Source organism: Humulus lupulus, chromosome 9, assembly GCF_963169125.1.
Source record: "Humulus lupulus chromosome 9, drHumLupu1.1, whole genome shotgun sequence".
Lineage (NCBI taxonomy): Eukaryota > Viridiplantae > Streptophyta > Magnoliopsida > Rosales > Cannabaceae > Humulus > Humulus lupulus.
The window spans coordinates 151,659,245-151,677,246 of NC_084801.1; the positions used below are offsets into that span (position 1 = coordinate 151,659,245).

Below are 18,002 nucleotides of genomic sequence, written 5' to 3' on the forward strand. Positions count from 1 at the left end.
TTGAAGGCAAAGTGAAGCAGTTGGAGCTTGACAATTCCAAAAATCTGGAGAGGTACAAGAGGACGACGCTCTGATGTTTCTACAACTTCTGGAAACATAATCAGGGTGCCGACTTCAGCTATCTTTCGGAGGAAGTCAGGACTGCCGAGTTGGCCCGCTGCACTGCCCAACTGGCCGAAGGGAGGCAAGAGCGAGGACCCCCGCCTCTCCAAGCATTGTTGCTGTAGAAGAAGAAGAAGTTGTTGAGGACGCAACCAACCAGGATGCTGCTCAGGACCCTCCAGCCCCAAATGCCTCTTAAACTTTTCCCTTATTTTTTTCTTTCGTTTTGGCTACACGACCCACGGGTCGTGATGTAAAGACAATATATTTTTGTTTTAAACTTTGTTGCATGGGCAGTAAATCTTTTTCTTTTACTTGAACGATTACATCCAAGCAGCGATGCTTGCGGTGTAAAGGCTTAAATCTTGATGCTATAATATCTTTATTTATTATAACATTTGTCCGTATGACCGAACTTAGCATAGTACTTTGGCATGATTTAACAAAACATAAATTTTGAAAAATACTCTAAGTACTGTAGCATGCTTTCACTCATTTTGTTCATGTGTTTACATACCTTGCGAGTATGCTTTGCTATCGATGTGCCTTATATGCCCCCCAAGTGATCGAGGAGCTTTAGGTCCTTGGTCACTTGCCCTGACCATGGCCTGTTCGTATGAAAATTGATACTTGTAATACAGCAAAACAACACACGTAATGAACAAATACTTGTAAATGGAAATTCACAATGGTTGGCAAGAATGACTGGCTGCGCACAGTCCCTTATAATCTCGTATTAAAAATGGACTAAACATGTCTTTATGAATGATTCTATAATAGAGCCTTACATATACGAGCAGTTAGCCATACAACGTGGCTAACCCTCTTTGCAAAACTTGTAAAAATTGAAATTTAATACAAGCCAGTCCTTTAAAAAGGACTGTTTACTGATAATACTTGCACAGGTGTTCTCCATTCCAATAGCGTGGAACGAGATCTCCATTTAAGCGTGCAAGTTTGTAGGTGCCTGGATGAAGGACTTCTTCAATCTGGTAAGGTCCTTCCCAATTGGGTCCGAGTATTCCAGCAGTAGGGTCGCGGGTATTTAAGAAAACTCGTCGTAGCACCAAATCTCCGACGTTGAATTTTCTTTCTTTAACTTTGGAGTTAAAGTACCGGGCGACTTTTTGTTGGTACGCAGCAACTCGGAGTTGAGATTTCTCTCGTATCTCATCGATTGAGTCTAGGGACTCCATCATTAGCTGGCTGTTCTGATCCTGGTCGTAAGTCAAATGCCGATGTGAGGGGGGATCTAACTCAACAGGCAACATAGCCTCATACCCATAGGCTAAGGAAAATGGAGTATGTCCTGTCGCTGTTCAGTGAGACGTTCTATACGACCAGAGGACTTCAGGCAACTGCTCTGGCCATGCTCCTTTAGCTTCCTCATGTCTTTTCTTCAGGGTGTCTATAAGAGTTTTGTTTACGGCTTCGACTTGCCCATTCGCCTGGGGGTGTGCGACTGAAGAAAAGCTTTTAATAACTCCATGTCTTTCGCAGAAATCGGTGAATAAATCGCTGTCAAACTGGGTCCCATTGTCTGAAACTATCTTTCTGGGCAAACCATACCGACAGACAATGTTTTTAATGACAAAGTCGATAACTTTCTTGGTCGTGATGGTTGCGAGTGGTTCAGCTTCGGCCCATTTGGTGAAGTAATCAACTGCCACAACTGCGTATTTTACTCCGCCTTTCCCTGTAGGTAGGGATCCAATCAAATCTATCCCCCACACTGCAAAAGGCCACGGACTCTGCATTTGTTTTAATTCGTTTGGAGCTGCTCGTGGAATCTTGGAGTACCTTTGACATTTATCACATCTTCGTACAAACCCCATCGAATCCTCGTTCATCATTGGCCAAAAGTAGCCCTGCCTTAGAATCTTTTTTGCCAAACTCTGCCCCCCAGTGTGATCCCCGCAGAAGCCTTCATGCACCTCTTTCATGAGTTCCTTAGCTTTTTCTAGTGTAACTCACCTGAGTAGCGGCATCGAATATCCTCTTCGGTACATTACATCGTCGACCAGTATGTACCTAGCAGCTCGTCTTTGTAGAGTTCTGGCTTTGTTTCTATCTGTTGGTAGCATACCATTTGTCAGATAATCCAAGTAAGGTGCCATCCATGTATCCTCCATTCGAATCTCCATACTGGACTCAGCTGCTTGTATGCTCGGCTTACTCAGTCTTTCTACTGGTACAATGTTCAAAGTGTCAGCATCCTTCGCGCTTGCGAGTTTGGCTAAGGCATCTGCGTTTGAATTCTGGTCTCGCGGGATTTACTGGAGGGTGTACTTCATGAACTAGGCTAACAAGTCTTTTGTTTTAGTTAAGTAGGCCACCATTTTCAAGCCTCGTGCTTGGTATTCTCCCAGAACCTGATTCACTACCAGCTGTGAATCACTGTAGATATCAAGCGTCTTTATGCTCATATCCTTTGCCATTCTCAATCCAGCGAGGAGTGCTTCGTATTCCGCTTCATTATTTGATGCAGTGAAGTCGAACCTGATTGCGCAGTGAAATCGATGCCCTTCCGGCGTTATCAATATCACTCCTGCTCCAATGTGGGATTCGTTGGACGAGCCATCCGTAAACATCTTCCACGAAGGAGCTTTCTCTTGAGGCACGGGCGCTTCAGGCAGTTCCACTGCTCACTGTTCGGGAGTTCGGTGAATTCTGCAATAAGGTCGGCCAAGACTTGTCCCTTGATTGCTGCTCGCGGTGAATAGGTTATATCGAACTGCCCTAGTTCGACTGCCCATTTTAACAATCGCCCAGCCGCCTCAAGTTTTTGGAGGACTTGCCAAAGGGGCTGGTCAGTTAGAACTGTGATAGTATGGGCTTAAAAGTAAGGACGTAACTTCCTAGAGGCTAGAATTAGGCAATATGCTAACCTTTCGATTGGCGGATATCGTAATTCTGCACCGATCAGCCTTTTGCTAACATAGTAGACTACTTTCTGTACGCCTTCTTCCTCCCGTAAAAGTACCGCGCTAGCAGCAACTTCGGTAGTCGCCAGATAAATAAACAAAGTCTCTCCTTCGATCGGCTTCGACAAGATGGGAGGTTGTGCCATATGAGCTTTCAATGCCTGGAATGCTTGCTCGCAGTCTTCTGTCCATTCAAACTTCTTATTCCCCCTAAGTAGATTGAAGAATGGGACGCACTTGTCTGTTGATTTCGAAATGAATCTACTTAGGGCTGCGATCCTCCCGGTTAAACTTTATACATCTTTGATCCTTTCTGGCGACTTCATGTCGATCAGGGCTTTTATCTTGTCGGGGTTGGCCTCTATTCCTCTTGAATTTACGATAAACCCCAAAAACTTCCCTGATCCGACTCCAAAGGAACACTTGAGGGGATTTAACTTCATTTGGTACTTGTTTAACACATCAAAGCACTCTTGTAAATCCCTCACATGCCCTTTTTCCTTCTTAGACTTTACTAGCATGTCATCCACCTATACCTCCATGTTTACACCGATTTGCTCCTTGAACATGTGGTTGACTAGCCGTTGGTAAGTTGCACCTGCGTTTTTCAGTTCGAAGGGCATTACTTTGTAACAATACAAGCCCGTGTCGGTCCGAAAGCTGGTGTGATCCTCATCAGGGGGATGCATGCTAATCTGGTTGTAGCCTGAATATGCATCCATGAACGAGAGGATCTCGTGTTCTGCAGTTGCATCGACTAGCTGGTCGATCCTTGGGAGTGGGAAGCAGTCTTTTGGGCAGGCTTTATTGAGGTCTGTAAAATCCACGCAGGTTCTCCATTTGTCGTTAGGCTTGGGAACCAGCACTGGATTAGAGACCCACGATGGATAAAATGCCACCCTGATGAACCCATTCTCCTTTAGTCTTTCGACTTCTTCTTTTAAGGCCCTTGATCTATCTTTATCGAGCAGCCTTCTTTTCTATTGCACAGGTGGAAATGTTTTGTCTATATTCAGGACATGGCTGACTACTGCAGGATCTATCCCAACCATGTCTTTATGCGACCAGGCGAAAACCTCCTGGTTTTTTCGCAAGAATTCCACCAGTGCGTGCTTCGTGGTAGGCTCTAAGTTTTTCCCAACCTTTATGACTCTGGTTGGGTCTTCTTTGTCGAGTTGGACCTCCTCCAGGTCCTCAACGGGTCCAACATTTTCTTCAAAATCCCCAAAGCGAGGATCCAAATCTCCATCCTCTCTTTGGGCAACACCCTATTTGGTGACTTCATCACCGGATTGGGCTTGCGTATCAACTGCCATCTGCAATCTATCTGAGGTAGTGCTCCTCGGCGTTCCACTTTTCGCCTTTGTGATCGAGGCGTTGTAGCACTCCCTGGCTTCCCTTTGGTTTCCCAAAATGCGTCCTACCCCCGCGTCTGTGGGAACTTCATGGCTAGGTTCCACATAGAGATGACGGCCCGTAGATCAACCAGTATGGGTCTTCCAATAACGGCGTTGTACGCCGAAGGACAATCGACCACTACAAAAGTGGCGAGTAATGTCCTTGTTGTAGGCACTGTACCCGTCGTTACTGGGAGTTTGATCAATCCGGCTGGGGCGAGTCCTTCTCCAGAAAAGCCGTATATCGTTTGATTGCAGGGCTCCAAGTCCTTCACGGACAATTTCATGCGTTCCAGTGTTGATTTATACAGGATATTCACTGAACTTCCTGTATCGACCAGTACCCTCTTCACCATCATATTGGCCATCTGGATGTCCACGACCAGCGGATTGGAATGTGGGAACCTGACGTGTTGGGCGTCGTCATCAGAGAAGGTTATCTCTCCTCCCTCTGACCGAGCCTTTTTTGGTGCACGGTCCTCCACAGTCATCATCTCGATGTCCTGGTCGTGGCGCAGAGTCCGAGCATATCGTTCTCTGGCCTTTCCGCTATTTCCCGCGAGGTGCGGGCCTCCATAGATGGTTAAGAGTGTTCCAACCACGGGGGCGGGCTGTAATGGTGGCGAGCGTTGGCGTGTGGACACCTGCTCGTTGCCACCCGGAGCTTCTCGTTGGGAATTTCCCGAGGCCAGTACGTATCTTCTCAAGTGTCATTGTCTAATAAGGAACTCAATTTCGTCTTTTAACTAGTTGCATTCATTAGTGTCATGTCCGTAGTCATTATGGTAACAATAGAACTTGGTGGTGTCTCTTTTCGAAATGTCCTTTCGAATGGGCCCAGGTTTCTTGTAAGGCACACTGGAACTTGTGGCCTGGTAAACCTCTCCCTGAGACTCGACGAGGGCAGTGTAGTTAGTGAACCGAGGCTCATAACTATTACCCTTGGCTCGTTTGTTGTCGGAGGTGGAAGGCTCGTTATACGGCCATTTTCCACCGTTCTTGCCATTACCGTTGCCGTTCCCGTTGCCTTTGCCGTTGCCACTAGGTTTGGACCCATTGGCGGCCTTGGCGGGTTCGGAAGCTTTCTTATCCTTGCCTGGGGGCTTTCCATCGTCGGCAATGGCTTCTTCAAGCTTGATATAGCGATCAGCTCGATCCAAAAATTCTTGGGTAATTCTCACCCCTTCCTTTCGGAGACTCTTCTAGAGGGGAGAACGACGTTTTACTCCTGCAGTTATGGCCAGCATCTTCCCTTCGTCCCCGACCGTCTACGCTCCAGCTGCCGCTCGCATAAAACGTTGGATGTAATCTTTCACTGACTCCCCATCTTGTTGGAGAATTTCAACCAACTGGTTCGCTTCAGTCGGATGCACACGACCTGCGTAGAACTGTCCGTAGAACTCCCTTACGAAAATTTCCCAAGAAACTATGCTTGCAGGAGGGTACTTAAAAAACCATTCCTGCACAGCTTCAGAAAGTGTTGCAGGGAAGATCCTGCACCGAGCGTCTTCGGACACTTTCTGAATATCCATCTGAATTTCAAACTTGTTGACATGGGACACTGGGTCCCCATATCCGTCAAAGTTTGGGAGCGTAGGCATCTTGAATTTTCTGGGAGTTTCGGCGTTAGCTATCCTTTGCACGAAAGGAGTGCCTTTCCTCCTATCGTGGTCGATGTAAGAAGTCCTTCCCCCGACCAGCTGCTGCACAGCCTGGTTGAGGGCGTCTATCTGGGCCTGTACAGCGGCAGGAATTGCTGTGGCCTCTGTTGTCGGAGGGACATTCTCGCCATGCCACTCACGGCGATCATTGAGTACATCTCTCAGGTCCTCTTCTCTTCTCCGCTGCTCGCTACCCCCGAGCCGGTTGAAGACATTATTTTGCCTGGGCTGCCCCCAGCATCCTGTCTATTTGGTTGGTCATCTTGAGGTACCTGGCTCCTGCCTTTACCTCTTTCTTCATTCCTCCCCTCGGCATTTCCTTTGCCCGAGTCGGCCTCATTATATCCGTGGCCATCTCTGAACCTCGACTGGCTTTGGTGAGATCGACTGTTCCCTCGATGTCCGTTCCTGGCTGAACCGTCCCGAGCATTAGAGGGTGGCCTGCGCTGGTCGTGGTGTCCCCGTGCATCATCGTGCCATGGGGGGCCCCGGACTACAGAGCCTAACTTTGAGTTTCTCCTATTGCCAGGAGGGTACTGACTTCTGTTCGGTAGGTTCGGCCCATCGTCCCTACGGCGTCTAGGGCTGCGAGGCTGATGCTCGGCCCTATTCTGCCTCTGTTGCGGGGGATTATCCCGAGCAGCTTGGGATGGTGGCTGTGCCTCAGGATCCAGTGGGACATCATCATGGGGTATCTGAGGCTGCTCGAGCCTTTGCGGACTCGAAGGCTGGATCGGTGGGCTTGGATTAGGACCCCTCTGTGGTGGCCCATTCACAGGTTGGTCAGGCTGCGAGGCAGGTGCAGCCTGATTTCTCGCCAATAGCAAGGCTGCCTCGAGGGCTGCCATGGCTTCGCTCTGGCGGCGGTCCACCTCCGCCTGCCTTTCGCTCAATTTCGCGCGCTGCCGTTCAATCTCCTGCTGCTGCCGCGCCATAACTTCAGCGGCAGTCTCCAGACTGGCTCTCAGACTAGCTAGTTCTTCCTGCAACGCGCCCAGGGTACTCTTCAACGATGCATCATCCATTTCCTCCTCCTCAAAGTCCAGTTGTGGCTCATCCTCTGCCATGCTTGCAGGAGGAGGAGGAGGTGGCGGGTTTGATGGTGCAGCGGCGGCCGCCTGTCCAGTTTTCTTTCCAGCTTTCGCAATTAGTTTTCTCAACAACGATAAATCAAGCTCTCAATGAGAGCACCCGAATATTGACCCACGATTTGGCCAACTGACACGGAGTCAGAATATGCTTGATATGAATGAAAATAATGAGAAGAACGTAATGACAAAAGTAAATAAGACACAGTATTTTATAGTAGTTCGGCCCCAAGATCTGGTAATGACCTACGTCCACTTAGGCTGATATTGATATAAAAATCAAATGAGTGATCAAAGAACTAGGGTTCAATGAGTTTCACTAATCTCTCAAGAACAATACAATATTACTAGGAGAATTACTATAGTCTCAAATGATTCAAAAGCCAAAAGTCCTCTCCCTTGAGCTATCTCTTACTATTTATAGGCTCAAGAGGGATTACAAAAGATTGTTACATATATTCTTTCCTGAATAATTGGATACTCAGGAGATTGTGTGAGATAAATTCGGGATTTTACAAAGATCTTCCCATTAATGTTGCCTTGTATGCGGAGCTATCGACCAGACTGGTCGCAGGTAAGACTGGTTCGCACTGCTTCTAACGTGCCTTCTGGTCGATACTCTAGCAGAACGTTTCAAGGTGTCAACCACGTGTCCAGGAATCACTTGCCACGTCACCAATGCTAATTTTTTGGATAACAAATATATTTTTAGATTTTTTACATGATAATTGTTTAATAAATAATTAAACAAATTAAAATATAATATTTTTGAGATATTTACAATAATAATTATTTAAAAATAATAAAATCATTTTATAACTTAAATAACATTTAATAAAATTTAAACTCACTTATTAGAATAATATCATATTAAATATATAATATAATCTACTGTCAATTAGTAACAAATTATTTAAAAAAAAACTAACAAGAAACTTAAATTTAAAATCCACCTATAATATTTAATATTATATTAAACATATAATATATAATCTCTTTTTGTTACTCCCAAATTAAAAAATTAGAACAAACATAAATAAATTATTTAATTAAAATATAATATTTATTTGAAATTTATATAACATTAATATAAATTTAATAAAAATAGTTAATAAATTCTATAAATAAAACTAAGCAAATGTGCATATTGCCGTTTCTTGAATCTAGTATATATATATAAATATGATATGCCATGAAAAATAAATTGTAGAAAGATCATTTCACACATGGTGACTTAAATGATAAATCGTACAAATAATAAAGATTGTATATGATATAAACTCGTAAAATTAGATTTTTATTCCTTAATAAAAATTAAGATATTTAAGCTAACTTAATCATTACCCTAAAATATTTAATAATAATAATTAATTAATTAAAATGGGCAAGAAAAAAATAACCAATGGGTCCCACCAGAATATACTATATCATGTCTAAACTTAAACCAAGTGAAGGTAAGAAAATCTTCATTCTTAATTTTGAACTTCATCAAGTAATATTTTGTCTCATTAAAAAAATGCATTAATTTTGTTCATCTCACAGATTTTGTTAAATTGATGGCGGTTATTAATTGATGAAGTATAAGTGTATTAAACCAATCTCACGATACATTAAAATTTAGTCTAAATATATAAAACAAAGCATGGAGTACATAATAAGACATTTTTTTTTAATATCCACAAAATCCAATAATAATAATAAGCTATATATTTTTGTGAGACCCAGATTGCAAAATAGGACTACCAAATATACGAAATTTCAAACCAAGCGCCACACCTCTCTCTCTCTCTCTCTCTCTCTCGACAAGAACAAACGAACCAATAATATGTACACCGAGGCAATTAATTAATTAGAACAATGCTATTTTAAAGCACAACTACCAACGAATAACCCTCTCCCAAGTCTCGACCCCATCTTTTTACAGCCTATAAAATAAGCAGCTTGAAAAGACCACTCTACCAACAAATTACTACGTACCTACTTCTAGATCAATCTAGCTACGTACTAAATCAAACACAGCTTCATAATAATATTGCTATTCAGTCCCTCATCATTACCATTATGGCCAGCTCTTCAGTTGTGGTCATGGCCATGGTGGTGGCTGCACCAGTAGCAAATGCCATAACATGTGGGCAAGTGTCTAGCAGCGTTGGGCCATGCATCAACTACCTCAAGAGCGGCGGCGTTGTCCCTGCCGCATGCTGCAATGGGATTAGGTCGCTAAATAGCGCAGCCAAGACCCCGGCTGACCGCCAGACTGCATGCAAGTGCCTGTAGTCGGCTTCTAGCAGCATCAAAGGACTCAACTTAAATCTCGCCGCTGGACTCCCCGGCAAGTGTGGTATCAACATTCCATACAAGATCAACCCCTCCACCAACTGCAATAGGTAATGTATATTTGATGATTAATAATCGCTCAATCAATCGAATCATTCATTTGATTATTATACTTATAATTAATACTGTCAGCTTATCTAATTACGATAAAAATTTTCTTCTTAATTAATGCAGTGTGCAGTGAGCTTTTTGAAGAATATACACGAGGTGATTTTCTAGCGTAGCATGATATATATATATATATATAGTTCTATAGAAAAGAATAAAGAGTGTGTGGGTTTATATCCGCACACGTGCATCTCTTGCTATATAAGGAGTAGCTTTTTTTTATTTATAGCTGTAACATCATGTACTTTTGATATCATGAGTAATGAATTGTTATAGCATATTTTTATGATTTTGATGTGCTTCTTCACATATCTATTCGCATATTATCTTGAGGGAAAGCAGTTGTCGGATTAATAGTCCTTTCTTGGAGTTTTGTTATTATTGGAAAATCACAACCTTTGAAAATAAATTTATCATAATTAAACAGAATATAAAACAATGACCATCTTTACCAGCAACATATAATCACATGATGATCATTTTTTACATATACAAACCGATCGATGTAAAAATTTCGATCAGTTTTGTACTAAAATCGATGTTATAGCCGAACTTTTTAATTCGGATTCAGTACAAAACCAATGTTAAAGGATTATTTTTTAAAAAATTATTATTTATTAAACTGAAATAAATTTCATCATAAAAACTACCCTATGATATTTAATGAGTTATTTCTTTAATTCTACCCTAAGTTTTTTTTTTGTTTTCTCACATAACACTTTTTCTTGCAATGATACATCTTATATGATTTTTTTCACATAAGATCTATTTTTAAGTTATGAATAGATTTACAAATATGAACATAACGGTTTATGGCTTTTTTAGAACCTTTTCTTTTGTAGTTACCAGTAGAGAAATTTCACTTTTTATACATACTAATATGTACAATTACAAAAAAATCTTAAGCACTATTAACTTTTTCAAATAGATGCTAAACTTTTCCCTTATACTCAAAATACCCTTCTCATTTTTCTACACTCAAAAAATTCAACCTCAGCCTTCTCTCTCTATACACTCTCGGTTTCTCTCTCTCATTCTCACAAAAATCCCCAAAAACCATCGAACCCCCACCTCCATCGAGTCGTCGAGCCCCCATCTTCGTCGAGCCGTCAAGCCTGCATCTCCGTCGAGTTGTCGGGCTCCCACCTTCTCTGTGGAGCCCCCACCTTCTCCCATTTCTCCATCGATCTCGAGACCCACAGCAAACTCGTATTTCTCTGTCGAACTCGAGACCCACGGTGCATATTTCCTTCAAAGTTTCAAAAACAAAGATAAAATCTTGAACCCAAGTCTATATTTGCTTTATATTGTTGTTGAATTTGTGATTTGTGGAATGGGTTCATCGATTTTGTGGGAAAAAATTTCTGGGTTTGAACTAGTGGATCGATAGGTTCGATAGAAGCTTGATTAATCTATGGAAATATATTAAACTAGCTCGATAGGCTCGATTATGGTTCGATAGTAAGCTCGATAGGGTAGTTTGAATAGTTCGATGGTGGATCGATAGAAGCTCCATGGATCTGTGGTATTAGATTACAAAGGCTCGATAGGTTCGATAAAGGTTCGATATTAGATTTGACTGTAGCTCGATGGTTATTTATGTAGACAGATTTTGCTTAGCTCGATAGGCTCGACACTGGCTCGATAGTCTCGATAGATTTAGGTTGTTGATATTGCTCGATAGTTGCTCGATAGGGTATGTTGCAGCTCGATGACAACTTATTTCATGAAATTTTTTTGATTCTGTTTAACATTTTGTTTTCTTACCAATTTTTTTTCATGTGTTGTTGCATATGCCTAAGTTGCTTGTTCCGTTCAGTGATCACTTTCCTGGTCGAGTGACATATCGGGGTAGTACCACTTTAAATCACATTAAGACTAGCTTTGAGGAGCTCAGGCTGCTTGAAAGGGCTAAGGAATCCCCTTTTTCAAGCAGTTCTTTTTCGCTTCGGAGTTTAATTTCTCTGGAGCCTTGGTCCATCAATTGCCGTTGAGGAAAATCGCCAGCAACAACGAAGATGAGGTGCATTTCTTCTTTGGGTCGAAGTCTTGTAGATTCGACATGGGAGAGTTTTCCCTAGTGATGGGGTTGCATTTTTGTACCTTCTCGTCACCAAAAGAGTTGGAAGAGCGTAATCTCAGCAACCGGCTTATAAAGTAGTATTTCAACAATAATGCTGAGAAATTAAAGCTCTCACAGGTGAACCATGCTTTCAAGACTTGTACTATTGTGGAAGATGTGTACAAGCTTGGTCTATGTTTGTTGGTTAAGGGAGTTATGAATGCCATAGTAGGCAAGTTGCACATATGGCGAGATATTCTGAAAATTGTTGAGGACGTAGAGTACTTCTTCATCTATCCATGGGTGAAGTACTCTTGCAGTCTTGTAAGAAGGACACGGCTATTGCAGTCTTGTAAGAAGGACACGGTGAAGAAAAATGCTAACTATGACAACAAGAAGGATGCCAAGGTGCAGCAAGAGTCCAAGTACAGTATGTATGGTTATGCCCCAGCCTTACAGTACTGAGCATATGGGGCTATCCAGAAGCTTGCGACAGAGTTTGTTGTGAGCTCAGGCAACATGGTCCCAAGGATGCTTAGTTGGTCGCGTTGGAGGAACAAGGATTTCACCAAGTCCGTCATCTCATTGATGTGATCGAAGAAGAATGTACGTTATATTTGATTAACATTAAACAATTATTTTATATATATTTATGCTTATTTTTTTTATAATTATTTGAGTTAACCAAATATTTTATGTTGTTTGCAATTGATCGTCCTTCCAATGTTGAAGCCTCGACCAGCAGAAAAAGACTATTATTTGTCGTTGACAAAGGGAGATCTTCCTCTTTATCCCGGGCTTGTCCAGGATCACTAACTGGTTCTTTAGAAGGGTCTCCTGTCGACCCTCGGCTCTGTCCAACCGCTCAATCAAGTCGGCGAGCTCAGGGGCTGAGGCTGGTGTTGGGGTTGGTATTGGGACTGAGGCTGGGGCTGATGTTGGGGCTGAGGCTGAGGCTGGGGCTGAGGATGGGGCAACAAGAGGAGTGGTACCTGCAACCTCCTCCTCCAGGGCAACATCATCAAATATCTTGGTTGCCTCGGCTGCTTGAGAAACTATCTCCACGATTTTCTCAAAAGTGGCATCCTCCTCCTCATCAGCCTCCGAGGGTTCAAACAATTGACTTTTACACGTGTATACAAAAAAATAAGCACACGTGCAACAAGCCGTTTGAATTCAGTACAAGCCCTAAAAACTTATGTGTGTCCTAAAAGTTTGAATTTTAAAAAATCTCAAATTCCCTCATATCCCTCAAATAACTCAATAATCTAAAACAAAACACACACAAAAATCACTCAAATCACTATCTCTCTCTCTCTCTCCCGAAACTCCCTCTCTCTCTCTCTTTCTTTACCTCATCTCTGCCAAGGTCAAACGACCATCTTGCCGTTGCCACCTAACACCACGTGTCGCCCCACTGGACGCGCTGCCCCCCGAAACCCCCAACCCCTGGAGCTCTACCCCTCATGCGCGGCCTAAGGCCCTCAAACAGCTTGTCAAAGTTACAGCGATTTTGGGTCGCATACGCTGGCTGGCTGGGAGCTGGGTCAGTATTTGCGTAGCATTTTTTTTATTTTTTTAATGTAGCATTTGCGTCAGTGCCTAACTGTCACAAATGCCTGCTTGGTTTGCGTCATGGGATTCCGCCTCACATAAAAAACTGACGCAAATTTCCTTTTTTGTAGTAATGAGTGTGGCCCGCTTGCGTGGGTGTGGCGGTGCACGACATGGTTGGTGGTGCAATACGGTTTATGGTGTTTTAAATATGTCGCCAACCCGGTAATCCCGTTGCTTGGTAGGAGTAAGAACCACCTAGTCTCAATCTTCCATCTCTCTCTCTCTCTCTCTATATATATATATATAAATATTTTGTTTCTTTTGTTTCTCAATAAAATTGTTCCGGCAATGAGTTGTTTTGCAAGTTTGTATGTACTAATTTTTTGCAGGGTGTTACATAACTTTAGTAGTTTATTCCAATTTCTACATGCCAAAATCAGATATAATTGGGAGTTTGAATGTTGAGGTTGCTCGTGGGTATTTTATTATGCTTATCTAAATCTCTGATTTACACTCCCTTGAATTTGTTCTCCGTGTAAAGTGGCTAGATAATTTGTTGTAATTATATCACACTATTATTAAATTTCAGTTTCAAAGGGAACACTTGTGCTTATTGTCTTGTTGTTTAATATTGTTGCTCAATTTCGAATTTTGCATTTTCTTTGTTGTAGTATGCTCACAACTTTCATTCTATATTATCTAATTTTCACTGGTGCATAATTTTTTTTAAGATCCTTTAAACTTTTTCTGTTAAATTTGTGGAATATGTCTAAATTCAAAGTTGTCTTTGTATATTTACTTATCTCTTAAATAATGTAGGGACTGGTGGCTTTTGCTGAAAATGAATTGATGATCAGGGGTGGTCTCTGGGATCAGTTTGGTGGGACATATTGAGTGGGAACTTACTCCCTGCCTAGTGTACCAAATTGATCTTTGTGTCTCCATGGGAGGGATTCTCACCTAATTCTTCTAGGTCAAGCATAATGGCAAACGTAATGGAACATGAAAAACTAGTAGATTTTTAGGTAGTCCACCTTATAACCTTAAGTTCTGAGATTACAATCTACTGTTATAACTTCTACTTATAAAGTTTTATCAATTTTTTTTTATGTTATGAGATTTTTTTGTTTGTATTATAATTCTACAATTTTTTTTCCTGGTTTAGTTTTTGTGATGTAGAAGTAAAGAGAAAGGAATAGAAAATGGAGGAATTTAGAGAGACATAGAACAATAGACAAAAAAGTAAGAACTAGAGAGAGAGAATTAAAATCAAAACAAATATAATTTGATAATTCATTGTCTTCTCTGATTATTTATTGGTAGGAAATTGAGCATAATAAGAAACATGGAGTTTGCTGGATTATTGTGCATTCTTATTTAATGCTTGGCTGAGTTTTGAATTTCTTAAGGTTTTCACTGTTTGAATATAGCTAGACTAGTTACTATGGATCAATTTTATTTGAAACTACTTCTATAGTTGATAATGCATATTATATTTTCTATTTCAGTTTCAATCACTTTATATGATTTCTTTTAGTTATGAATTGCTTTGGCTTTTATCCTTTGTTATGCATCTTATAAAACTGATTTTATTATGTATCATTTTTCCCTTCTTTCACTTGATCTCTCTTTTTGTTTTCCTTCTTGTTCACCCTCTATTTGGTTTAAGAATTAACAAAGGGAAACTGTAGTGGTTTTTTTGTTTTGGAGTCTCTAAATTTTTCCGGTAAAAAATGGTAGTTGTATTTTTTTTTTGGTTGAATCCCTGAAGTGGTGTTTTAGAAAATGTCTACTGGTCAATCATGATTGATTTAGTTTCCCTTTGTTTGGTAATATTAATGTTGCCTTTAGCTTTTCAATAAATCAATAGTACAGAAGAAAATGGTGTTGGTTTATATGGTTGTGAAATATGATGTCTTTTTTCATTGTCTTAACATACCTACTCTTTTGTTAATTTTGGTGTATCTTCATCGTTTTTCAGATATTTGATTTTGGACTAGCAAAATAGCTGCCATCTTAATGGACTGATCATTCAATTGCTCTTAATATTTCTCAGGCTGACCTTATCACCAACAAGGTATATTATCTACTGGATAGTGTGCAAGAGCATTTGTTTTTGTCTTGCTACTGCCTGTTGAGAAATTATTATATATGATGTGTGTTTTAGTTACCTATAAGTATTGATGTTCAACTGAGTTGGTGTTCAATTATGCCTTTGTGACTCCTTTTTTTGTATATTGTTTAGAGCAGATTTTAGACAAGCAATGACTGTTTTCTATGTATTCAGATTAAATAAAAATTATGGATCATATCATTATTTTGTGGAGAATCATTTTTTAGTTTATTTTTGTCTGAGATGGCTAAAAATTCTTTTTTGAGTTTAATTTTATTTGAGTTGGCTAAAAGGAGAGACCTTTATATTGCATTGAGTTAGATAATCACATATTTTTGCCCTCATTTAAAATAACAGTTGAAAATGGAAAGTCCTCAATTATTAATCTGATATTCTTGTCCTTATAGGTACTTAAATAGAACAGATTTTGATATTTAAATAATGAATAAGAAAGTAGATGAGTGTGGAGTATATACCATGTACGTATTGGTTGATGTTATATTGTAACAAGAATTAGTTAATAAAAAAGATTTGGCCAAACATGAAATAATAAGCGAATTCCAATTTAGAAATACTTGGAAAGTTAAGAATTATAGTTTTTGTCATTATTTAATATATGATCTATTAATTTAATGCTGGATATTTGAACAATTTTTGTCGTGACCAGTTTTTGCTCTTCTTTTGATGGTGACTCTCTGTTGCAGCTGCTCTTAGGCATGCCTTTTTTTTGTATTGTTTTCTTTAGTGAATGTGTACACCTATATATATTGCTATATGAAGATTTTGGAGTAGTAAATGATTAGTGATTATTGTTCAATAAAAATGTATATAATATTTTGGATTAGTGAAAGCATATTTGTTTATGAATTCTATTCTTTTCTATTTGAATTTTTTATTCATTATTAATTAGTGCAAATTTTTACTTGGGTGGGGATGACAATTGTGATGACAAGCAGGAATCATGAGGAAAGTTTTCCATGGAAATAATTGTACAAGACCAAAGAGTTGACCAATGTTCAGATCCCAATCAAGTGGCCAAAAAGCAAATATCTAGTTATAATTTTTTTATGGTCAAGATGATTATGTTTATAGAGAAGGATATATGAATTTTGAGTTATGTATAGTAGTGTTATATTTGTTCCAATTTCTTTTTTAATTAGATTTGTAACTATCTTATTGAATGTATAAGTTTTGTTATTTTAATCTATAAGTTTTCATATTTGTATATAAATGCTTCAATTGAATCATAATTTTTAATTTAAAATAAATATAAATTAACTTTTTAAAAATTAAAAATATAACTTTTAAGGACACACATTGCGAGTCCTAAAAAAGATTCTTTTAGGGCACGCGAAGAGAGCCCTAAAATCTTTATTTTAAGGTACTCAATGCGATCTTTCAGGATACACATTGCGAGTCCTAAAAACTTTCTTTTAGGGCTTGTAACGCACGTCCTAAAGTGCGAGCTCTAAAAAACTTCATTTTTAAGGCTCTAAAATAGAGGGCTCGCGATTGTACATACAAATTTTAAGATTTTACATGATCTAATCTTATAGATCTCGAAAAAAATACTAATTTTTTTTTTTAAAAAAAAAAAGATCATTTGAATGAAAAGATATGAACCTCTACAAAGTTTTCATTAAATTTCCATGCATAGCATCGAAATTGCATCGAAAAAGCATCGTTTTTGCCAAAAATTAAAATTTTATGATTGGATAAAAAAAACATCGTTTTGACAAAAAATCAAGTTTTCATGATTGCATCCCAAGAGCATCAAGACATTATCGATTTTACATCGAAAAAATATCATTTTGGCACAAAAAAAAACAATCAAGTTTTCATGATTGCATCACACGAGCATTGAAACAACATCGATTTTGCATCGAAAAAATATCATTTTTGCCAAAAATAAAATTTTCATGATTGCATTGCAAGAGCATCGAAACAACATTGATTTTGGATTGAAAAAATATAGTTTTGACAAAAAATCAAGTTTTCTTGATTGCATCGCAAGAGGGTCGATAAAGCATCGAAATTTCATTAATATTGCATCGGAAAATCATTGTTTTGGCCAAAAGTCAAGTTTTCATGATTGCATCGAAACAACATCGATTTTGTATAAAAAAAGCATCGAAAAATCATTGTTTTGACCAAAAATTAAGTTTTCATGATTGCATCGCAAGAGCATCGAAACATCACCGATTTCGCATCGAAAAAGCATCAATTTTGGCCATAAATCAAGTTTTCACGATTGCATCGCAAGAGCATAAAAAAAACATCGTTTTTGTACCCAAAAAATAATGAAAACGATGCAAGTTTGATGCTTCTTCGAAGAAATTGCGATGCATCCACAAAAAATTGATTTTACAAGTTCGATGCTTTTTCATGCAATCATGAAAACTTGAATTTTTTCCCCAAAATATCGATGCAATTTCGACGCTCTACACTCAAATTTGACGAAATTTTTTGGAGATTCATATGATTTTTGTTGAAAAAAATTGGTAATTTTTTGAGATCTACAAGCTTAGATCATGTGAAATTTTAAAATTTGTATGCAGAACATACAATTTTGTTGATTCATTCAATGTATGCTTTAATTGTGGTATCAATGGTCATGGTACTTCAATCCAAGGGGATGATCATGGGTAGAGAT

At 39.5% G+C, this 18,002-nt stretch overlaps 1 long non-coding RNA gene across 1 annotated transcript; it reads left to right on the plus strand.

Annotated features, from left to right (window-relative positions):
* The first annotated feature begins 9,135 nt into the window (after positions 1-9,135).
* On the plus strand, positions 9,136-9,906 carry LOC133802199 (uncharacterized). Its single transcript, XR_009877185.1, has 2 exons — positions 9,136-9,559; positions 9,684-9,906. It is a non-coding gene; the product is annotated as an uncharacterized LOC133802199 (long non-coding RNA).
* Positions 9,907-18,002: the final 8,096 nt, after the last annotated feature.